Raw genomic sequence first — 25943 nt, 5'->3', positions numbered from 1 at the left:
AGGTGATGAACATTGCAGTCTCCTGAGGTATTGCAATCTTTTTTGAACTTTCCCCTGTATATGTTGTGTGAATATATATATATATATTTACTTTGTACCATAAACTATTTGGAAACGATTTTGTTTAAGTGTGGGTTATATTCAAGGGAGAGGAAGGAAAGAAATAATATGTAATTTCAGATAATAAAAACAAAATCTTGTAATGAACATTTCATTAAATTTAGAAACATTTGACCTAGGAATGATAGCCACTAGCTATAGATACATTGCATAAACAAATATAACTTACACTTCATCCGCAAAAGGCTTATTTCTGTATTTTTTATTTAGTCATTAACTTTTAACATTATATAAACATTTCAGAAAATTTATTTTTAAGTGTAAAATTACTTTTATATTTTCAAAATGAAAATGTAATATTTAAATTTAAAATTATATAGGAATTACAGCCAGAAGCCTTTGGAATATAAATATTGAGTCCTATCAGAAACATAATTTTCAATATTGATTAACTTTGTAGAAGTTCTGAAAGGTCCTAAATTGTCTTAATAGAAATATTGATTTTTTCAAAATAGCTGAAATAAAGCTGTTATATGTTATCACTGTCCTAAATCTTCATAATTGCATTCAATATCAAAGTTTAATTCATGGTTTTGTATTATTTTTACTTTAAATATTTATTGTTCTAATTAAAGTAAATATTCAACTAAGAAGTATTAAATATGTTTGGAATTAGTTTAGGTTACAGTTTTGTTAGAAACACTTATGCTAATAATCTAGTTTACCTCTTGTGGTTCAAATAAGTAAATGATGAAAACTTTCTGCCATTAACTCAACATTAAGGATGGTCCTGGAAGCCACCATTACCTTTTGCCACTAGGTGTCTCTATAAGATGCTCTGCAAGAGAATGAAATTTTAGAAAATACTGTGACATGAACAGTTCAGAACAGAAGAACACAAGAGGGAAAGCATCACAGATATAAGGAAAAGCCTCAGTTATTAATCTGTTTCTTTATCTGCATTGAATGTTGACTATTGCTTAGAAAATTTATAAGTGAATTACGTAAGAGTGATCAAATATGAGCCAAAACTTTTACCCACATGAACAAATGTATCTATGTTCTAGTCTATACTAAGCAACATATGGTCATATGTGTATACAGGCTTTCAGACAGCATTCAGATGTATGCACTTCATCACATAGATACATTTGGCCATTGTAAAATTAAATGATTGATCAAATATATCTCCCCAGAATTAAGTCTATTAATATTAAACATTATTTGATGGAGTTGGATGTGAAAGTCACATTTGTCCAAATGTTTGCAAATATATTTTTTTATATTAGAATTATCTATTGAGAGGGTATCATCATAAATGCATATCATGTAGGGAAATATATTTGGCATTTATATTGTAAATATAATTGTCATTATCAATTATGGCCATAATTAGATACCTGCAAATTTAAATTTAAATTTAAAATGTAAGTAGCATACTTGCCACTTAAAAATACCATATATTTTTGTAAATTTATATTTATTAGTTTCTAGAATTATTATTTTAGTGCTTTATGAACACAGGAGGGATTCTTATATTAAGTACATTTCTTAAGGTAACCCTTATCATATTTGTGTATCACTGTGTGTTATCATTATAATATTAAAATGCTTAGTCAAGAATTATGGTGCTTTAAGAAACAACCTAATGAGGATTATAAACAAGGAAATTCTTTATTAATCATTGCATGACTTCGTAAGTATTGATCAACATCTAAAGCCAGTAGAGCTTGCAATTTTTTTGTTGTTGTTGTTAGCCTAACCGGTGAGTTAAGATTATGGAATTCTAATGCTAAGTTTCTATTCCTCCATAGTAATGGCTAAGAAGTCTGTTCAACTCAATTTAATAAATGACACATTTTTCAAGTCTAAGTTAAAGGGCATATATCTTTAAAGTTTTTGAAATTGAAATTATATATATATCACATTCATATATATAATTATATATAATATATGTTATATGTATATCACATATCTAAAAGGAGAAAATAAAAGTTTCTCCTGGAGGAAAATAATGAGTCACCATTTATGATTGTGTCTCTATGAAATTGCTAAATTAAATAACTATACAGCATTTGTCTTTGACATTTTGTCTAATACATTTAAAATTAAAAACAAACATCATGCAGTTATATTTATCAAATTAAAAATGGCCAGCAAATCTAATTTTGCTGAAATTATTTATTCACTTACAGACTTAATTATTCATAGCCTTAGAAATAGACTCTCAGAGGCATTACAAAAGAATATACAAAAAATAGCCAATTTTCTTCCTTGCCTCATGCAGTTCCTTGCACATACACTCAGATATTTTTTTATGTAATTACATACAAAAATACCCTTTTTGGATAACCAATTGGAAATATCTACAAAAATATATCTTTGGAACACTACTTTTTCAGAAAGTAGCCTTCAGGTGTGCCAAAGTAAGATATATAAAACACTATGTCAGAAGATATTTGTAACAGATGCTTGCATTTGAAAATGAATAAGAACAAGTTAAATATCTGACTCACTGAAAAGTCATAAACATCCTTCTATACCTTAGAACACTCTTCTACTTTAAACAATAGTTTGTATAGGAATACGGTTTTGCCATTATTAGGAGTATATATAACATTACCTATAATATGTGAGAGGCAGACATTTTTTCTGGAAAGAAATTAATACACACAAATCTAATAATAGTGGTTACCTTTTGGAAGAAGACTGGCATCTTAAATAGAATGGGAATTTATTTTTTATCCTATGCTCTTTTATTTTTACTATTTTTGTTTTTTACTGTTTTTGTTTCTACTACAGTTTGTTCAATTTTGCATACACATTCCCAATAAAAATTTATAAAAATGTGCACTTGAAAAATAAGGATATTTGGAAGGGTGATTTAAGAGCCTAGGAAGAGTTCAAGATGATTTCCTTAAATTCATCTCTATCCCATAGTTCTGAAATGGTTTTATTTTTCATGACACATTATTATCACTGGAGACACTGAATACATTTCTAAATATGAGTGTCAATTAATTAGTTACAATATTTTCTCAGCATTACTCATATGTGACATTCAATTCTAGCTACCAGTATCAGATAATGGAATGGTAATTAGTAGAAGCTAGCTTTGTTATCTTCACACATTCAGAACCATGCTGTGTACTGGGAACATTAGTTTTATTTGATACTCTGGTGAGTGAAGAGGAAGATCAAAATGACTCTGTAGAGAAGATAAGTGATTGCACTTGAAGTTGTCAGCAGCTGTTCTTTACTGTTTACTGAAGAAAAGTGAGTGTGTGGTTGTGACATTTTAAATATACAAACTATCATCAGACCCTGTTAGAACAAAGGCTACTGCCATCTGGCTTATACTAGCATTGAAATGCACACATTCCACTGGAAATGAAGCAGTTTCATAATGTAATCAGATTAGCTTTTCTATGTAACTCTCTATTAGTGCTATGATTTGTCTCTTGGGACCCATTGGTCCTTGGTTCTCACACATCTCTAGTCATTTTTTAGAAAATAAGTCTAAACAGGCAGTATGTTATGCCTGTATTTTCTGGGTTATTTCTTTTTTTTTTTTTTTTTTTTTTTTTTACAGAGAAAAACAATTAATTATCCTAAAACACAGTTAAATTACAACAATTTCAGAAGAATCATTGCTAATGAAAAATATCTAAATTGATTTTACTACATTCAACTTTGCCAACTGGAATCCTTCATTCAACAGAAGACTCTCATAATCTCTTTATCCTCTCAAAATGAATCAGCCTTTTTCACAACTCCAACGCTTTGGTTTCCGCTGCCCTTTTATCTTTTCATTTTTCTTTTACCTACTGTTCTAGAGAATTCTCTGTAAGTCCTTTCTCCATCTGAAAAAAATCTTTCTTATTCTTTCTAACAATGAAGACTGCTCATCTAAACATTTCCTTGCATTACCAAGCACTTGATCTGCACAATGTTCTATTTCTTGCTTAATGTGTTTTTTTCTTCCAGACTACATTATCATTCCTTATTTTGAAAATTGTATATGGTATCCCTTCAATAGCAAGAAAAATGAGCTCCAGAAATCTCTTTGTATACACAAAATACTTGTTCATTTATGAATTTATTAATTGAACTAATATTTATTTAGCACCTAAAATGTGCTAGATCCTATCTCTTGTATTTGAGATGAAAATAGTTGATTCATATCAGAATGCTTACAGAGATGTTTGACTTTTTGTAGATTATCTATTTTCTCTATCAAAAGTCTCTATCAAAATGCATAAATTGTATTCTCGAATAATATTTATTGTGGCATATGTGCACCAAGCATCTACAAGAGGCTGTTCAATAGAATTTTCTGTGATAATGGAAATTAACTTTATCTGTGCAATCCAATATGATAGCCATTGGCCACATAAGGCTATTGAGCAATTGAAATATGAATGATACCTTTCTGTAGGAGGTAGCTTTAAAAAATGAAATGTGGATGATATGGCAAAGGAACTAAAATTTTATTGGTTATTTAAATTTGATTGATTTAAATTTAAATAGCCACCTGTGGCTAGTGGCTACCATATTGGACAGTGCAGGTCTAGAATATAAATTCCTAGAGGATTGAAACTGTGTTTCTTGTGCAATTTCTGGGATACCTTGGAAATTCAATCAATATGAACAGCTGCACTCATAAGCAATGATGGTGATTATGACACCCTCAATAAATAAGGACAATTATGATTCACATTTGGCAAGAGGCCTGATTTGCATTCTGTTTAGGGTCTCTATTCAAGTCTTTCTAATTGCATTCAATTGAAGGCCTCTACTATTATTTTAAAGATTTCAAGGCACTTTACAAGCACTTCAAAATTCTTCATTACACCCTTATTATACCTCTATAAAGAAAGAAAGGTACATTATTTTAAATCAATAGAATTTTATTAGAAGATAAGTGCCTTTTTATGCATGGCAAAGTACTCTCTAAAGTACTTTTCTCTAGATCACACAGTGGGATGTTAGTAGAACTGGAAAAGAAAATACTAAATTGGTATTTTGCTTCAGGAATTATCTAGGATAAGTTTTGTGTGCAAAAAAAGACTAAAAAAACTGCACTTGAATGTTTATATTCCATCTATTTTAATACGAAAACATGATTTTAAAGTTTAGTGGCTTTTTCTACAATTGGAGTGGGCAGAGTTTGAACAGCAAATTATAATTAATTTATAGAATGCTAATATGGTCTGTAATTTCCATGAAAAGCTCAATAAACCTGCTTTAATAAAATGACATTTATAAATCTGATACAAAGACATAATGTCTTGGTAATAAGTCCCATTCAGAAGTTATAATTTTTTAAGGTTAGATTTTGTTTTTCATCAATCTATCTAAAATATTAGTTATATTAGTGGCCTTTATTTCCAACAATATGCTTCTTCCATAGACAAAACCAATATAACTTCAAAGAAATCACACATTGCTTAAAGGTTTAAGTCCAAAATAATTAGGAAACCACCAGGTCTCGCCATCAGTAAAGTGTTTCTCGAAGACCTTGAATTCATTCTTGGTTCTGGCTTCGTATCATTTGAGCCTCTGCATTAATGAAAACATTTCCTCTGGGTAAATGACAAAGTTAATGTGCTATGTCTTCAATTGACTATATAACTATCACACTGGTTAATCAAATAATAAATATTAAAATGTAAACTCCTTGGAAAATATAATATACTTATTAATCTGGTCCAGGCATGGTGGCTCACTCCTCTAATCCCAGCACTTTGGGAGGTCAAGGTGGGAGGGTTTCTTGAGGCCAGGAGTTCAAGACCAGCTTGGGCAACATAGCAAAACCCCATCTGTAGAAAAATAAAAATAAAAGTAGTTGAGTGTGGTGGTGTGCACCTGTAGTTTTAGCTTTTCAGGAGGCTGTAGTAGGAGGATGCCTTGAGTCCAAGAGTTTTAGGTTGCAGCGAGCTATGATCTGGCATGGAAGAGAGAATGAGATCCTGTCTTTCAAAAAGAGTTTTTTAAAAAATAATTATTATTAATCTTTACTTACAGATTTTAAGTTATTCTTTTTTTTTTTTTTTTTTTTTTGAGATGGAGTCTTGCTCTGTCGCCCAGGCTGCAGGGCAGTGTCGTGATCTCGGCTCACTGTAACGTTTGCCTCCCGGGTTCAAGAGATTCTCCTGCCCCAGCCTCCCAAATGGCTGAGAATAGAAGCGCGTGCCACCATGGCCAGCTAATTTTTTTTTTTTTTTTGTATTTTTAGTAGAGACGGGGTTTCACTGTGTTAGCCAGGATGGTCTCGATCTCCTGATCTTGTAATCCACCTGCCTCGGCCTCCCAAAATGTTGGGATTACAGACATGAGCCACAGCGCCCAGCCCATTTTATTCTACTAGTTATATTTATTTAAACAAATATTGGTAATTGGATGGTAAATTCATGAAAAGTTACCTCTGAAAAACACACCTGTGCCAGCTCAGTTTTTGTTTAATATTAGATCATGCATTTTTATTCTGCGATTAAAAATATTCCATCAATCTAATGAAGATTTTTATAGTGACACTAAATTTATAGTTATTCTCATAGAGCATGCTATGATGTATGCTGCAATTTTAATTGACTATTATAATTTGCAATGAACAAATAACCAATTTTGATTTAAATCACCAGTATGAGATGCATGATTCATTCTAAAGTCAATCTAGGTCTTCAACTGCTATATTATATGAGTAGCGACTGCTATACAAACAGACTTTAAACAATTACACTACCACTTATTCATGATATCTAAGAATTTTCATATTTAAAAATATTTCACTATAGCATAGATATGGTAGCATTTAGTAGTAATGTATTACATAGAGAAAGGCAGGCTTAAATTCATTTGTCCCTCATAATAGGATTCCATTTGACTGGATTTTTTGATATGTAATGTGATGATTTTTTATGATTTCTGAGATGAAGTCTTGCTCTGTCCACCAGGCTGGAGTGCAGTGGTGTGATCTCAGCTCACTGCAACCTCCACCTCCCAGGTTCAAGCAATTCTCCTGTCTCAGCCTCCCGAGTAATTGGGATTACAGGTATGTGACACCATGCCCGGGTAATTTTTGTATTTTTAGTATAGACGGGGTTTCACCATGTTGGCCATGCTGGTCTCGAACTCCTGACCTCATAATCCTCCCACCTTGGCCTCCCAAAGAGCCGGGATTATAGGCGTGAGCCACCGCACCTGGCATAATGTGACTTTCTTCAGCTACGGTTAACACAAGCATTCACAGGCAATGCACACTTTATTTATAATTCAAAGTCGAAGGTAAATAAAATGTACACATACATACATACAATCATTTACTATTACCAGGCATTTTATCTAAATTGTCTCATATTTTTATTATAATGACTTCATAGGTGTTATTATTACTTACAGATGAAATGCTGAGTTTCAAGGTAGTTGGTGATATTCCATATTTCATACAGACAGTAGATAGCAGACTATGCTATGAATTACACAAACTCTCAGTGTCTATTTGCCTTACCTATGTTAGTTCAAATTAATAACTTTGAAATTTGTTCTCACTTTAAACAAAAAAAGATACATTGATTTTCAGTAATTAGTCTCCATAAGGATACTTTATAAGTGATTCATAATTTCTATCATGTCAGATATATTTTGAGAAATGAAACAGTGAAAATACATTTCAAAATATTAATATAGACTATTGCTCTTTTAATTATTATAATAATAAATTAGATTTTAAACTGATCATGAAATATATTTATAAATAGGCTGTGGAATATCAAGGATATTATTAACTACCAGAAATTATTGTTAGAGTAATTCAAATATATACGGTTAATAAAACAACACTTGCTTGTATACATAGAGCATGCTTTTTCCTTAAGTGGAAAATGTCTCTTCTATGACATATTTTTCTTATCTTTCAGTTTTTGACTATTAACAGTTTTATATTTAATCACCCAAATGCTAAAACAAGCATTATACATCTCCTAAAATATCAATAGTAAAATGCAAATATGGTTTATTTGAAGGGGAATCCCTTTCATGATTAAGTTTGGGGACATAACCTCATAGTCCTTTCTAACATAAATATGTTATGTAAATAATTTTAAATTGCAAATTTTGTGACATATTTTCTATTTTTTTCAAAGGTATACATGTGTTAAGATAATCCCGGGCGTGGTGGCGGGCGCCTGTGGTCCCAGCTACTCGGAGAGGCTGAGGCAGGAGAAAGGCGTGAACCCGGGAGGCGGAGCTTGCAGTGAGCCGAGATTGCGCCACTGCACTCCAGCCTGGGCGACAGAGCGAGACTCCGTCTCAAAAAAAAAAAAAAAAAAAAGATAATCCCATAATTAAGTTCCTCAGTAATTAAAAAATAACCTATGGTAATATTAATCACAAATGACTAATAAACCCTATAAATAGCTAAATTTTACTTTTTATTTTTAAACTTCTGACAATCTCCTGGAGCATTGATGTCATGTAGTCCAATTTTGTTATGAATACTAGGCATGAATCTCCACAAAACTCAAAAAAAATTGAGTGTTGGTGCATATCAGTATTTCCTCAATAAAAGTATAATCATATATGAAAAGATTTGACATAATCATGAATCTCCAAATACTGAAAGTTTGTAAGTATTAGGTTCATCACTGACTATCACCTCATCTATTTATATCCAGGTTGAAATAAATACATGTGTAGTAAAAGAAAATACAAGTATCTCTCCACGTTAGCAATTCGTGACGTTTCTGATCACCTTCTCCTAATATGCACTCAGAGAGCTGCAGGGGCACTTGAGAATGCATCTTGGAGCTCTTCCAGAAACTCTGAGTCAAAGAGCAATGTCTGCATTCACAAAGAAGCATTCACAGCTGTCAGAAGTTAAATGTCCATGAGACTCCTAGTACAGCTGCAGTCCTTCCAGTACACTGACAATGACTGTGGAAACTAGAATTTGATAACTATTTTTTTCCATGGGAAAAATATCACACAAGAGTGATTAATCTTGGCCTGACTGATAACAAATAATTATGCATTCACAGTACATGAAGCATCATTGTACTTAAAACATTACTTGGCCTGCAGTGTTTTTGCAGCTAATTTCCACTGCCAGAGAAAGTATTCTTCCTGCAATAAACTGTCAATGAACTTCTTGTAGGCAAACACCTGCAGACACCTGCTGGCAGCTGGTACATAACATTTAGGATTTCAGGAACTGCAGCAAAAGCCAAACCCACAAAGCAGTACTGGGTGGAAGTGAGTGTGTGAGGGCATGCATGACTAGAGGAATGCACGTGTGAACAGGTATTTTCTGTCTCCATTTATACTTGATAAAATGAATAGACTGAATTTTCTTCTCAATTGTGTAATATAGCTGAGCAGACTAATACAAAAAGTAGGCAACGTTTGCAAATAAAGTTTTCAATTTGAGATAATCTATTCCAATTTATTATTAGGTGTTTTCAAGATCAATGATTACTATGTTGAAAATATTTAACCATATGGTCTATATGTCAATAGAGATAACTAGTAATCCACATTTTGCATTCCTTTTTGCAAAAAAAAAAACCTTAATGTTCTTTTAAAAATAGTTCTGAAAATTTGTAAATGAGATTTGAAATCTCTGTTTCTGTAATAGTTTAGGTGAGGTCCAAATGGAGGTAAGTAAATTAGCTCATGTTAGATATCTATTCAACTTTATGGTTGAATAAAGGAGCCCATTTGAAAATGTATTGGTTTTTAATTGTATCAATTGGCACATCAATAGTCCCTGAATATAAAAATCTGATTCCCAACACTTAGTGAATTATTGAAGATTAACTTAAATGATTTTTAAATCACTTCCCAGAGTAAAAATCCTTAGAAGCTTTTTCAAATGTTAATTTTTTACTATGTTTTGGCCTTGTTGGTATGAGAAATGATGAAGAAAAATGGAAACCAAGTTGCTTTGAATTTTAGAAGTGGCAGGGCCCATAGAGATCATGGAATACTACACTCTAATTAAAAGGAAACAGACAGTGTAAATTCTTTAACTAAACTGCCACTCCTGTAAATAGTTACTGGCGAATTGGAAAGATCTTCCAATTTTCTGCTTCCTTGGTCAGTGTACCTCACACTGAAGGAAAGTGTGTAGCTACGTTAACTTAACTTACTCTGAAAAGCACAATAATAAAAATAAAACACTACCTCGGGTCCCTTGCTATGTTTTGGCAGCATTCCATGTCATTTGCATAAGACCTTCTGATACGGAATGGATTATCATAATAAATTCAGCTTGGATTATTGAAAAATTTTCTTGTACAAAGTGAGCAATAGGTAAGCTGTTAAGTTTTAGTCTTGCCATGTGTATTCACTGAGGGAAAAAAATCAAGCAGATATGTTGATCAGCTTTATGGAGATGCAGTTTCTCAGAGATTAAAGTGCCTTACACATTTGTTTACACAAACATTAATTCATGCATGTTAATTATGCTTAGGCTGTCCTTACTTTGATTAGTGGACTCACCTGTACATATCCAATATCAAATAATGCATGTAAGGCCCCCTTATTTTGGATTATTTTGGTGAACTTGATAATATTTTAACAGAAGACAATTAAAAGGCAGACTCTTTCTTCTAAATGGCATTCTAGAAAGGTGCTTATATAAGGAAGTTGAATACATGTCTAAAGTATATAGTGTTTTTTCTTTCAAATCATTGTTTGGGAAAAGTGACTGAAACTAAAAATTATATTTTATTGCATTTTTTAATTCAATAATTCTTTATGGAAATACAATAGTTTCAAACATAGTAGTATAAGTCCTTTTGATTGTTTCATTGCTTTTTACTGTATGGACTTTTGCACAGATAGTGCAGTGATTAAAAACATAGGTATGTGCAAATGTTCCTTAGGATGTCAATCCTATTTCTGCCTCTTAGTAGATTTAAAATGTTATTTATTGAAATAAATATCTTTGTTTCCTCATCTAAAATATGTTTAAAATATTAAAACCTACTTTTGTGAGAGGATTAGTTGAGATAGTTCATGCAAAATACATAACACACTTTCTAGCACATTGTAGGTGCTAAATCAATTTTAGCCACTATTATTGTTTTGCCTCTATATTATTAGTTGTTACAGGTGTCAATATAGTTTGAATCTATTTGGTAAAGAAGCAGTTGGAAAAACAACATATGATCTTATCAGACAGTTTCTTTTTCCAGAATAAGCATTATTCAAGAAAAGTTGCATTCATTTTCAGCCGCCCCTGCTTAGTTATGGATTTATAGCATCAAGAGTCCACCATAAGATTAAACTGTTGCTGGCTTGCAGATTTCTAGAGCTCCTTTTGGCTACTGGAATAAAAAAAATGAGAGTGCTTGCCAGACAGCACTTCCTAATGATGAATTTTGTGAAACTCATGCATTAACATTGTTCTAAAAGATCTGGAGGACAGAATAGAGGAGAAACTACACTTTTGTATCTTGGGTTTACAAAGTCATGAATCCTTTACAAAGTTTATTGAAATTGCATGGGAAATTAAGTTTGAGTGTGACACATTTTTATACACTAAAGAGAAATTATAAGCAATTCTTACAACTGTCTTCATGATGAAGATATAATTTGGCTATGTTTAAAATGTTGGCAACACAACAATCAATATTTAGTTTTGAAAATGTACTTTTTTTTGTATTGTACTTTAAGTTCTGTGATACATGTGCAGAATGTGCAGGTTTGTTACATAGGTATACACGTGCCATGGTGGTAGGCTGCACTCATCAACCCGTCATCTACATTAGGTGTTTCTCCTAATGCTATCCCTCCCCTAGGCCCCAACTCCCCACAGGCCCCAGTGTGTGATGTTCCCCTCCCTGTGTCCATGTGTTCTCATTGTTCAACTGTCACTTATGCCTGAGAACATTAGGTGTTTGGTTTTCTGTTACTGTGTTAGTTTGCTGAGAATTATGGTTTGCAGCTTCATCCATGTCCTTGCAAAGGACATGAACTCATCATTTTTCATGGCTGCATAACATTATATGGTGTATACGTGCCACATTTTCTTTATCCAGTCTATCATTGATGGGCATTTGGGTTGGTTCCAAGTCTTTGCTATTGTGAATAATGCTGCAATAAGTATATATGTGCATGTGTCTTTATAGTAGAATGATTTCTAATCCTTTGGATATATACCTCGTAATGGGATTGCTGGGTCAAATGGTTCTCAAAAGAAGATATTTATGCGGCCAACAAACGTATTAAAAAAAAGCTCATCATCACTGGTCATTAGGGAAATGCAAATCAAAAGCACAATGAGATACCATCTCATGTCAGTTAGAGTGAAGTTTACTTTAATGGAAAAACTAGGAGGGTCAATTTAAGTTATTAAGGATAGTAAGCTCTAATGTAAGTTAATTAATTTATCCTGTGTATAGAATAGTATATATGCATATTCATTAATTCAAATTATTACTCAGCTGCATTATTTATTGTTCTTGTCAGTATATAAGAGAAATGTTATTGTTTTGTCTGCTGTTTTAAATCTATCTATCATGTATCTATCATCTGTCTATCTAATCTTTATACACATTTATTTTTGCTTGTGTCATTTGAATGAATTCTGTAGTTCCAGAATTTGTTTTTAAAGCACACAAACTTACTAAGTTTGAATTATGTTATTTAATTCATTTTATAAGTACCTGTACTGAAAATACAGTACAGGTTAAAAAAAAAAACTATTGTTAAAGTGCAATTTTGAAGCAATGAATATGACTTTGAAAGTCAAATATAAGAAAAGAATACTTCTTTTGAAGAAAATATTTTGGCCATGGGTGTTATGTTTGATGTCAAAAAGATTAATTTTGGTGCATTTGGCTTACATATACTACTTTTCACATGTCAGAAAGCTGTATAACTTCATTCTCATAGCCAGTTGTGCAGATGGATGGCATAGTTTTTATACACACACAAACACATATGAATATAAACAGAGTGAATTCAGATAAGAAATATATATATTTATATTTCATATATAGTATATATATGTATATAACATACATATATGTATTTTATATTCCACCTATGGTATATATACACATATTTATATACCATACAGATATCTATATGCCACACATATATGTGTGTATATAGGTATATGCCACACATATATGTGTGTATATATGTATATGCCATAGGTGGAATATAAAATTATAAAATATCAGAGCATAATAAAATGCACTTACCATGAATGTCATCCTGAACACTAATTTTTTTTTTTTGCCATCAAATTCAAAAGACACTTACCTCATGTATGAAAATAAACTCTTCATGTGCTCTCACTAATATGTAATTTCCTTGATGGTAACAATTATGTTGTACTAATTTTGTGTCTTCTAGCAGCTCAATTATTTTTTGAATTAAGTTCAGATGAAGATTATGATTTTTATATATCTGTTTATCATTTTAAATAACAATTAGTGTGTCTAAACATTGATACTTTTTGCTATAAGAATATCCAATAATTCAGATTTTACTGCATTTTTGGAATTGAGATATTGATATAATATTTACTTGCTTTATTATATATATGAAGGTTACGTGTTGGGATAATATTCAGATAGCATGTTTAGACACAATCCCTAAGTTTATTTTACCTATTCCTTGCTATTTTCTAAAACTCAAGTGAAAGGATTTGTGTGTTTGTTTTTATTTTGCTTTTACAAATATTATTCTCTATTTTTCCAGCCATATTCTTGCAGAATACAGAATAGAACAGTCCTCAAAGCTTGGTCACATTGATGAGGAAGAGTCTGGGGCCACAGTAGTTGTAGCTGTTGCAGCCCAAGACTTCTTTGAATCATCAAGAGGGTTCCTGCCAGGAGAAACGCTTTAAAAATATATAGCCATTATACTTCCTGATTGGTTGATGAGGCAGGTTGTAGCTGAGAATTTAAGCCACTCTGTGCCAGCTTAAAAGACTAACCTGGCAGCTGTTAGAACAATTACTGGAAGAGGCCATTCTTTGTCTGCTGTGAGCAATAGGTGACTCTAAAGTGCTCAGCTCTTGGCCTTCCAGAGTTTCTGAATTTTTAGGAAGTTATAGGGTAGTCTGTTGAATGTTTTCCTAAAATATAATACTTTGAAATGTATTTGTTTGCTTTAGAAATATGATTCTGATTGTGTTATACAAAATAAAAGTTGGAGGTCTGCCAACACATGCAGACTATATAAAGACATTTACACTTTAGGGGAAAGCATAATCAGTAAGCAAGTCAATTAGTGTTGTTAATCTAAAATATTGCAGTCAAATTAGCAAAGGTTAATACACTGGGTACATTTTCTTTGCACAGCAAAGGAAACAGTCACTGGAGTGAATAGACAATCTATAGAATGGGAGAAAATATTTGCACACCATCTGATAAGAGGTCAATCAATCTAAAATATATGAGGAATCCAAACAACTCAATAGCAAGTAAAAAAAAACCCAGTTTTAAAACTGGACAAAAGATCTGAATAGACATTTTTCAAAAGAAGACATGAAGATGACTAGCAGTTATATGAAAAAGAGGCTTAGCATTGCTAAACATCAGGAAAATGCTCATCAAAACAACAATAAGATATTACCTCATACCTGTTGAAATGACTATTACCAAAAAGAAAAAAGATAACAAGTACTGGTAAAAATATGGAAAAAAGGGAACCCTTCTTTGTGGGAATATAAATTGGTAAAACCATTATGAAAAAAGTGTGGAGGTTTGTCAAAAAATTAAAAATAGATCTCCTATATGATCCAGCATTCCCAATGCTGAGTTTATAGCCAAAGGAAATGAAATCAGTATTTCAAAAAGATATTTGCACTCCCATGTTTATTGCAACATTATTCACAGTGATTAAGATATGGAAGCAATCTTAGTGTCCACCAACAGGCGAATGGATAAATAAAATATGGTATATACAATGAAATATTATTTAACCATAAAAGAAAGAAATCCTGCCATTTGCAACACCATGGGTGAATCTGGAAGACATTATGTCAAGTGAAATAAGCCAGGCACAGAGAGACAAATAATGGTTGGTATCATTCATATGTGGAATCTGAAAAAGCTGATCTTATAGAGGAGTAGAATGGTGGTTGCCAGACACTGGGGCAGTTCGGGGGAGCGTTGCATTAAATAATACATTGTTGGTCAAATAATGCATATTTACAGTTAGAGAAGGGGAATAAATAAGTTCAAAAGATCTGCTATTCAGCATAGTAACGATATTCAATGACAATATATTGTATTCTTGAAAGTTGTAAAGAGAGGGGATGTTAAATGTTCTTATCACAAAAATATAACTGTGAGGTAATATATTTGTTAATAGCCTAGATTTAAGAATTTCACAATGTATGTATACTTCAAAATATAATGTTATACATGATAACTACATACAATTTTATGTCAGTTAAACAAATAAATTTGAATAAATTATTATATTACATACACTCGGGTATATCCACTGGTCAAATTCAAGATATGCTAAAAAATAAGTTACTTAAATAATAATAAATGTTATTCATTCTGACCTAATATTCCTAAAATTCTGTACGTACTTTACCTAACTTGGAAGAGTATGTATCGTGGAAATTTTCTTTCATCTGAATTTAACATAAAGCTCTTAGGTTTATTTTCAAAACCCCATAGTTTTATTTAAAAACTATATTCTCAGTCTTTATTTATGTCTTTTGATTTCTAGTATATACTTTACCAAATAACACTGCTTATCTGTGTTTATATTTTTGAAAATTAAATTCTATAAATCCTTTACATATTTAACAATCACTTACTAATCCCTTAACATGTGTAAGGTTCATTGTCAATTTTCAGAAAGAAATCAAATCAACAAAGATAAGATTACACCTTTAGAGAGCTCATGTTCTATATACAAAAATAAATATATAAAATGTGGTACATTATGTATTCATAGTGCAACTAATATGGAAAAATACACTAATTTCACAAAGACTGTGAATTAAAAGTAAATCTCCAATAAACCTCTAATTATTAAAAGTATTTTCCAATGATTTTTGAGGTAACGAAAATAGAACATGAATATGTGCATGTACCTGTTCAATTATATTTATGTGTGTGTCTGTATGTCTGTGTGGGGGTGGAGAGGAATAAGTGATGGTTAACATACATCTTTTATTATCTTGGCTGTGATAGAAAAAAATTAAATCAGAAAATTCTCAGGAGATTTAAAAATTTATAAGCATAGCGAGCACATCTTTAAATATATGATATAAAACAAAACTGCTGAAATAGTGAAACATGCATTTTATTAATTTGCAGGAGATTCGAATGTGAACAATTATATAAATGCTTAAATATTTGTTTTTAAACACATGGATTTTAAAAAGCCATTTATTTTTCTGATGAAATGACTAACATTTACTTAGTGAGTGGTAATATTTTGGCTGCACAATTTACTGAAAAGACAAAGAGGATAATTCCTTAGCTTTGCAAGTCATAGAGTAATATAATCTAGCAGCTTTGTCCCCAGAAATACTTCAATTTCAGAGAAAAACTTTGGAAAAAAAAAAGAATTTTGCTCTATAAGGAGGTTGTGATATTTCAGAAGGAAGTGAAAATAAGACTTTCTTCACCATTTTTAATGGCCGTAGATGTTAGAAAACAATAGGCAAAAACGATCATTCTAATTTCAATATAGTTCAGATTTAGTCCTATTAATATGAGTTGAAAGATTATAGTATTTATATATGCTTTTTTGGTAAGTTAAGAATTCAAACAATACATAACATTAAAATGGATAAGCAAGTGGTCTGGACTGAATCATGCCACTTCCCCAATTCCCATGTAAAAGGCTTAACCTCCACTGAGATGGGGGTTGTAACATTAGTCTTGCTTGTCTTTTAAAAATTATTATCAATGGGTTAAGAGTATATTTCCCAACATGGATATCACTGTCTTACCATGAATCCAAGCAACAATTACTTCTATAAAAATTAGATAATTACAGGGCAAAATATTTCTGAAATGCTATATTTAATTCCCTTTTATAATTTTGAAGGTTTTTTAAAATTTCAGCTTTTATTTTAGATTCAAGAGGTACATTGCAGGTTTGTTTCATGGGTATAATGTGTGAGATGAGATTAGGAGTACAATTGATCTTGCCATGCAGATAGTGAGCATAGTAGCCAAGCGGTAATTGTTCAACCCTTGTCCCCTCCCTCTCCTCTAGTAGTCCCCAGTGTCTATTATTCTACTCTTTGTGTAGAATATTTTAGCTCCCAGTTATGAGTGAGAACATGTGGTATTTGGTTTTCTGCTTCTGCTTTACTTTGCTTAGGATAATGGTCTCCAGCTGTATCCATGTTGCTGCAAAATACGTGATTAATTTGAGGATTTTGTATCTAGCATATGACCTTCTAAAAATTAAAACAATATTCCAAATTTGAACATACATTACTGCCAGAGAATATGTGTAATCATCAAAATAAGTAGTTGCTAATTGTGTTTACTACTATAATATATTGATTCATATTAATTTTAATTTATTGCATCAAAGAGATTATATCAAGGTGAAGTGGGCAAATAAGCTATTATTGAATTAAGCTAGGAAAAAATATTTAAATCTTTTGCATTGAAGTGAAACTTTAATATTAATTATTTGCACATAGAACGTTTTCACTTTCACCTGAAAACATTTCTGGAAACTGTGTCAAAAATTAAGTAATACAAAGGAAACCAACTTTGCATTTCTGTACTAGTAAATTCTAGGCACGCTAAGGATCCCATGAATTCTTAATTAAATGAATGTAAGTTTAAAAAAATGTTGCATTTTCTTGTTTTACTTAAGTACAAATCCGTGGTTTCAACTTATGTCTTGAAGTGTTGGTAGTAAAAGTTCTCCAGTTATAGTCTAAAGGCATCAATAGCTTCTTTGGCTATTTTAAGAGGAGGAATTAAGAGTAAACAGACCAACAAAGGAAAAAAATAAGGCACGTAAAAAGGTGTGTTCGATATGTGAACAATGAAATCTGAAGCACTAAAAACTGTGACTACTTATATAAATCCTTTATTTGTACCAAAGAACCTTGTCATAAGCAGTTTCAGTTTTAGCATGTTAATCAGATACATCATTAATTAAACTAGATTGAAATTACCATAGATCATCATTATCAAGCAATATTTACTTTTAGTGAGGTAAACATATTTTTTCATTTTTGTGAAAAATTTTGAACATGTACCCTTAACTCATGGCCTGGAATAACTTTCATAAGTTTCGTAACTCATTCTTTCATTTATTACCCTGCCAATTCAACTACCAAATTATATTAAGCTAAATATACCACATCCCAAAGGAAATGGAATCATTAATATCAAAAGGACAACCACACTCATATGTTTATGGCAGCACTGTTTACACTAGCAATGTCATGGAACCAACAGGGTCCACCAACAACTTATTGGATATAGAAAATATGGTACATATACACCATGAATTCTATGCAGCCACAATAAAAGAACAAAATCACGTCATTTGCAACCATAAGGATGGGGCAGGAGGCCATTATCCTAACTGAACTAACACAGAAGAAATCAAGTATTGTATGTTCTCACTTATAAGTGGGAGTTAAACAAAGGGTACACATGGACATGGAGATGGAGAAAATCTACTCTGAGGACTCCAAAGAGGGGAGGTTGGGAGGGAAGGGAGGGTTGAAACATTACTTGTTGGCTACAGTGTCCAATATTTGGGTGACATGTACACTAGAAGCTTAACCCCACCATTAAGCATGTAATACTCATATAACAATCAGGCACATGCACCCCCAGAATCTAAAATTATAACAAAACTCTACATCATATTATTTCACCCACAAGTATTTTAGTGAGGCTCTCTAAGATAAAAAGTTATTTTTAAAAGCAAGCACAAAATCATTTCAAACTTAAAAATTAGCATTAATTCTTTAATGTTATCAAGTAACTGAAGTTCAAATATTTCAGATTGTTTCACAAGTTTGTATTGTTGTTTTTATTTTAGTCTATATTTTCCCTATTCTAACATGTTCTCTCTCTCCCTCTCTCTCTCTCTATATATATATACATATATATACACACACACATACATATACATCTATCTCTATGTAGATAGATATCTATATAGATATGTACATAGATATCTACACAGAGATAGATGTATATGTGTGTGTGTGTATATATGTATGCATGTATATATTTGTTATATATCCTTTCCCTCTCTTTTCCTTGAAAAATATCTGAGGAAGAATTTGTATCATTCTTCTGATATGGATTATACTGATAGCCCATTGAAGTGCTATTTAAGATGCTCTTGGTTTCCTTGTGTTTCTGTAGATTGCTAGTAAAATTGAGAGGCTAATAGGGGTATTTTGAAACCAGCATAATGAAAGAAAGGAATGGGAAGTACTGTAGTTTCAAATAATTATTAGACGTAAATGAGACGCATAGTTCAATCACCATATTTTATAGATGATGAAACTGACACCCACAGACACATCAAAAGTCATAAAACTTGTTGATGGCATAGCTTCCAATAGAATCTAGGCATCCTGAACTAAACGGACAAGAACAGAAATTTCAGTATACAAAAAATGCTCTTTACTAATAAAGAGCAAGGGGATATGTTAACAGACAGAAGCGATTAGGGTTTTAAAATTTCTTCCCTACTATATACTGACCATGTGACATTAGGCAAGTTCTCAATTCTCCGAATCTATAGAAGACATCAGAATGGCTATGATTTTTTTTCCAGAAACCTGGAGATACAAATATTTAGTCAAATAACACTTAATTGCCTGTTAAAGAATGCAGTGAGGATATCTGGACTGCCAGATGCCCACGCAGAATTTAATCCCTGTCATTCAAAAGTGTACATACCATTAACAATTTCCCAAAACCAATACGTGCCAGTTGATCTCACTCATAGGGTGGGCTTCTGAGAGTCTGGAGAGTCAACTGTTTGTTGGGGTTTGAGATGTACCATGGGGAAAGCTTCTAGCTAAGGTTCCTGGTGCAGGTTTTGTTTCGGTTATTTCTCTCTTATTAAATGTGCTTGTAATAGGAAAAGATTTGTACTAAATATCATGTTATTACATGGCTAAAAGCTATGACTTAAAGCTCATAGGATTTTTCCTTCCAGATTCCCTACTGGGTAAACTTTCTTGGATGGGTAGTTATCCAGAAAGATAGCCCTCATAGGGACATATCCATTGCATGAAACTCCCCCATAGAGAGTCAGTTTCTTTATTGATCACTGAAGGAGAAATGCAAACTGGAAACACTGTGTGACATCTAGGTGTTAAAATACATCTGCTTTGGTACCAAGTGAAGAAACCCAGTCAATAATTATTGAATTCAAAATAAACCAATCATGGACCATTACTGTAAAGGTGAACCCTGGAATCTGAAAGGTCAAAAAGTCCATTGTAGGACCAAAAATTTAATAATTTGTTTCAGTATTACTACCAGAAAACCTCTGATAAAAATAAAAAAACTTGTCTAGAGCTCCTTGACACCTGTTCTACAACACTAATATTATAAGGTATATCAGATTTGTTAAACATTATGAATATGACCTCCAGGGGTGCAGAAATAAAAAAACCACTTAAACATAAGCTATCCTTACAGTATGAGTTCTTCCGGTTCACATGAGAGATATTCAGATAGTTGGATGGCACTGGGCATGGATAAGATGGATGGGATAGTGTTGCCAAAAGGTTGGCAAAACTTTATGAAGGAAAGGTAACAAGGTGATTTTCATCAAATTCGTCTACTTTATAGAACATTTTTTGTCTAAATCCAAGCTTTATCTTTCTACCATCCCTCCAGTTAATCAGAGCTGATTTCATCGACAGCTTGCTTTGGTTTAATTACCACAGTGTTTTAACTGAATGCCCCAAGGTATTGATGTAATCAACGACCACTTCAAGCCTTGGAATACTAGGAATCTCGGCAGAACTCTGGAGACAGTTTATCAATATCTAAGGTATTCATTTTTTTAAACTACATAAAGCCTATAGATACATGGATAATGATATGACAGTATTTTAACAGTGTGATTAGCTGAATATTTCTTCAAAGCTAAAAGATATTTTCTAGTACACAGGCTAGGTACTTTGAACAACTATTAACATGTGCTTTTTATGAGATAAATCTCAAGTGACTACTTTATACAATAATCCTTGGAATTGTAACATAAAATGCAATATTTTATTCTTCACAGCTATTTGGGTCATTGAATAGGGAAATAAAATTCTCACAGTATAGTAAATAGATTCTTAGCCTGGGCATCCAGAAACATAAACTTGTATTTTCAAGTTGACTACCTGTGATCTGTGTGACCTTGGCAAGATAGCTTGATCACTGCCAGAAGCTTTTTGTGTCCCCTATTTGGGAAAGCAGTTTACTCCAGGTTTGCCTTTCCAGATTCATCTTTCCCAATTCCACCTGCCATCTGTCAAACTCAAGGCCATGGTATAGCAGTTCCATTGCATGACTTGTAGCTGTCTGATCCGGTGATGCTCTCTTAGGTCATTGCACCTGTTTATCAGTGGAAAGTTTGGAGGCAAGATCCTGCAACACTCCTGCTCTTCTCCTACTCACATTTTCCTGATTGATTGTACATGAATGTATCTTTTTAATGCAGTATAGATGTCATTTCCTCCCTGGAACTTTTCCTGACTCTTTTGTTTTCATCCTGAGGTGCTTGCATGTGCTCCCATATCATTAGGGTGAACATAAATATTTTGTTTCCACTTGTAGCACCAGTTTACATCTGTTTTCTTAGCTGAATTATAAAGAGTGACCACTTTTACTCACAAATATTCCCATTTGTATAATAAATTATACAGTTGCATACACAGCTTCCTCTTTTTGTTCCTGTCCTTCCACTGTTAACTTACGTTCTTTTTTTTTTTGAGATGGAGTCAGGCTGGAGTGCAGTGGCGTGATCTCGGCTCACTGCAAGCTCCGCCTCCTGGGTTCACGCCATTCTCCTGCCTCAGCCTCCCAAGTAGCTGGGACTACAGGCGGCCACCACCATGCCCGGCTAACTTTTTTTATTTTTTAGTAGAGACAGGGTTTCACCGTGTTAGCCAGGATGGTCTCGATCTCCTGACCTCGTGATTTGCCCACCTAGGCCTCCCAAAGTGCTGGGATTACAGGCACGAGCCACCATGCCAGGCCTGTTAACTTATATTCTTACTGCCAATTTATATGGCTGTTTTCTCCAGAAAAATGTAAGATTCTTAGCATCAAGTGAACTGTATCTAACTTACTATCATTAGAACTTTTAGTAAGTGTTTAGCTGTTGCGCCTAATCATTTAGGCATGGGAGATATCACTCTTGTTGTTGGAAACTGACAATTTTTAAATTCCATACTAATGCTGGAAACCAAGATTATGAGTGTTGATTATATCCCATCAACGAAAAATAATGCGTGCAAGCTAATATGTATTTAATTATTTATATGTTATATACAAACTATAATCTATTAATATAAACATTAGAAAATATATTTATAAAATAAATTCAAAGATATACAATAAAATAAATATACATGTTGTATCTAATATTTTCCTGTACTTCATAGAATCTTATTGGTACCCTTCTACAATGTGATGTGACCTTTGGACATATGACCAAAGGAGATGTATTAAAAACTCCCTTTGTTATAGAAAAACTTGTTCTGAATAAATGATTTGGCAAAATGTTTATGATTATGCTTCTTATAAGCTTTTGTCTACCCTAACCATAATATTAAGGAAGGGAAAACTAGGACAAAATAGATATAGGAATAGATGTATGAGAGCCCTTGTTACCATAAATAAATTGAATGTTCTGTAAATACTGAATCTAAATACAGTGTTGTCAATATTATTGAATTTTCACCCACATACTCCAAGGACTTCTTAGTTCAGCTCTTGAAATTTTTTTCTAAGTGCCTGGAAATCACATTCAATGGAAATACAGACATTAATATGACATAAAATTATAACCATTCCTGTCTAAATAAGGGTAACACTTCCTTCGATTTATATGGTGAGTTAATGATAACCAAAACTTTGACATATCTCATTTTTTCTTTACAAAGAACTTGTGAGATAAATAACAGAGGTATCACTATTTGTTTTCCTTTTTGGCAAAAATGGTCTTAATCTGTGACATTGCCAAAGTGTCTTTTCATTCTAAATCTAGTATACCATTTTATTAGCCATTTGCCTAAACATATTAATTATTAACCCAGTAATCAGTACTAAAGTAGTCAAAAATTATTTAAAATAAAAACTCTTAGTTACCACTAGCTACAAGCTATTACCTTAATTCTCTTACATCAGTGACATTTTAAATTAGTTTCTGATTGATAACTCATTAGCTATTAATATACTTATATTACCATAGTATCAAAGGAAATAAATAATTCTCTTAATTAAGATCTTTAGGGAATTCAGTAGCAGAAATTGTTGAAAACTTTTTTCTTTCTTTTGATCATTGATGTGGTTTGGCTGTGTCCCCACCCCAAACTCACCTTGAATTGTAGCTCCCATAATTCTCACGTGTTGTGGGAGGGACTTGGTGGGCGGTAATTAAATCATGGGGGCAGGCATTTCCTGTGCTGTTCTCCTGATAGTGAATAAGTCTCACAAGATCTGATGGTTTTATAAAGCGGAATTCCCCTTCACACACTGTCTTCCCTGATGCCATGTAAGATGTGACTGTGATCCTCATTCACCTTTAGTCATGATTATGAGGCCTCCCCAGCCATATGGAACTGTGAGTCAGTTAAAACTCTTTCCTTTATAAATTATCCAGTCTCAGGTATGTCTTTATTACCAGCATGAGAACAGACTAATACAACCATCTTCTCCATTTTCATAGACTTAACTAATCATTATGTGTCCTACACACTGAGTGACACCATAAGACATGTTACCAAGGCATGCTAAGAATACCTTATGTGTTTAAAGAAAGCAGAAAATGGAGAGTGCTACGGTTTGAATATGTTCCCCCAAATTCATGTGTTGGAAATTTAATTCCCAATACAATATAATAGTATTGAGAAGTGAAGCCTAATGGGAGGTGTTTAGGTCACAAGGGGCCCACCCTCATGGATGAATTAATGCAGATTATAAAAGCACTTGTGGCTTCTAGTTCAATCTCTTGCTTCCTCTCATGCAATTATTTCTCTTACTCATGTTATGCTTTCTGCCATTTTATGACATAGAAAGAAGACCCTTACCAGATGGCAGTGTCATGTTCTTGGACTTCCCAATTTCTAGAACTATGAGCGAAATAAATGCGTGTTTATTAAACATTTCCCAGTCTCACATTTCTGATGCAGCAGAACAAAATGAACTAATATAGCACGAATCATACTTTTTATTTTTTTTTGCAAGGTGCTGTAAAGTTTATTTTCATCCTTTTCTCATGAGTAAAATAAAAGGTTTATTTGTTTGTTATGTACCTAATACAATGGTAGACTCGGTTATACTTTACCGATAATTTGCATCAAAGTTAGGACAGACACTTCTGTTCTGGGAATTTTTTTCTCCAACTTGGTTGAATTATAGATGAGTATCAAAAATTGAGGGTGGTCATCCCCAAATTTAAAGCTTGAGATGTTTTATCTGAAACAAATATTAAATTTATTTAGAGGAGGGAAGAAATGGAATGTGCTATTGTTTGAATATGTCCCCCAAAATTCATGTTTCAAGAGATAAAAATAAAGCCTACTTTAACATAAACTAATTTAACAAATTATATTGTCTTATGATTCATTAGATTTGTTCATTCTAGAGTCTCAGAAGAAATGTATTAAAAGTCAAGTGTGCTCTAGCAAAACACATATTAACTTTAACACTTTTAAAGTTGAATTATATAATAACCAAAAACATCACTGAAAGTTAAATTTTAAATAATGAATTTGTTAATGTTGGCTAGCCATTCAAATTTCTAGTTCTCATCATTCATCTGTTAAACAAATGTTACATTCTCACAGTTTTTCCTAAACTACCAGTCCATGTTCTCTCCAAATCATACTCCAACATTTTCTTTTGCAGAACTCATTTCTAATTTAAATTATTCAATTTTCCCTTTATTGACATCATTACCACCTTAAACTATTCTATTTTTATCTTTATCAAATTTTATATTGTATCCCTTTACTGGAATATAAGCCAGAATGGAGGGAGAAACCCTGGCTGTATTTTTCATGACCATAAATTATCCAAGAGGCACCAAACATTACCCGTATGTTTGAGTTGAATAGATATATGAATGAGTAGATGAATGATTAACAACTATTGCAAATGAGATAGAAGTAATGGAAAAAGATGGAATTTGAATAAGATAACCTAGGGTTGAATTTGGGGCAAATTATTCAATCTCTCTGCAATTCAGCAGTCTTGTCTGTAAAATTGGGACAATAAAAACACCTATACCATATATCCAATGAGACCATTAAAGTGTTAATATTTCCATTATAATAACAATGAGTATTTGTGTGTTTTCAAGCTTAAATACTTAAATAAAAGACACAGCATAGAGTAATTATTAAGAGCATGTCCTGTCAGACTGCCTAGATTCAAATGCTCACTCTACTGCTCAGAACGTCTGTGTATCTTGAGCGATGTATTCAATTCACCTACACCTCTACTTTTTATCTGTAAAACGGGGAAAAAGTATTTACTGTCTTATAGTTTTATGATGATAGAGTTTATTAGTTATATATTAATTACTTTTAATTATGTATGTTAAATATCAATAATTTATTATTAATCTATTATCCAGGACTCATCTACTATTTATTAGTGGTAGTGTTAATTTTTATTTTTATTATCTCTGTGGACTTTTTGGAGAAAGTAGTG

The 25943-nt window shown here is 32.3% G+C and overlaps 1 long non-coding RNA gene across 1 annotated transcript in view; it reads left to right on the top strand.

Moving 5' to 3' along the window:
* Positions 1-25943, top strand: part of LOC116467377 (uncharacterized) — a 229613-nt gene that overhangs the window by 614 nt on the left and 203056 nt on the right. The gene's annotated exons all lie outside the window — the stretch shown is intronic.

The sequence above is a fragment of the Hylobates moloch genome, unplaced genomic scaffold, assembly GCF_009828535.3.
Source record: "Hylobates moloch isolate HMO894 unplaced genomic scaffold, HMol_V3 SCAFFOLD_4, whole genome shotgun sequence".
NCBI lineage: Eukaryota > Metazoa > Chordata > Mammalia > Primates > Hylobatidae > Hylobates > Hylobates moloch.
This window is presented reverse-complemented; position numbering and strand designations above follow the sequence as displayed.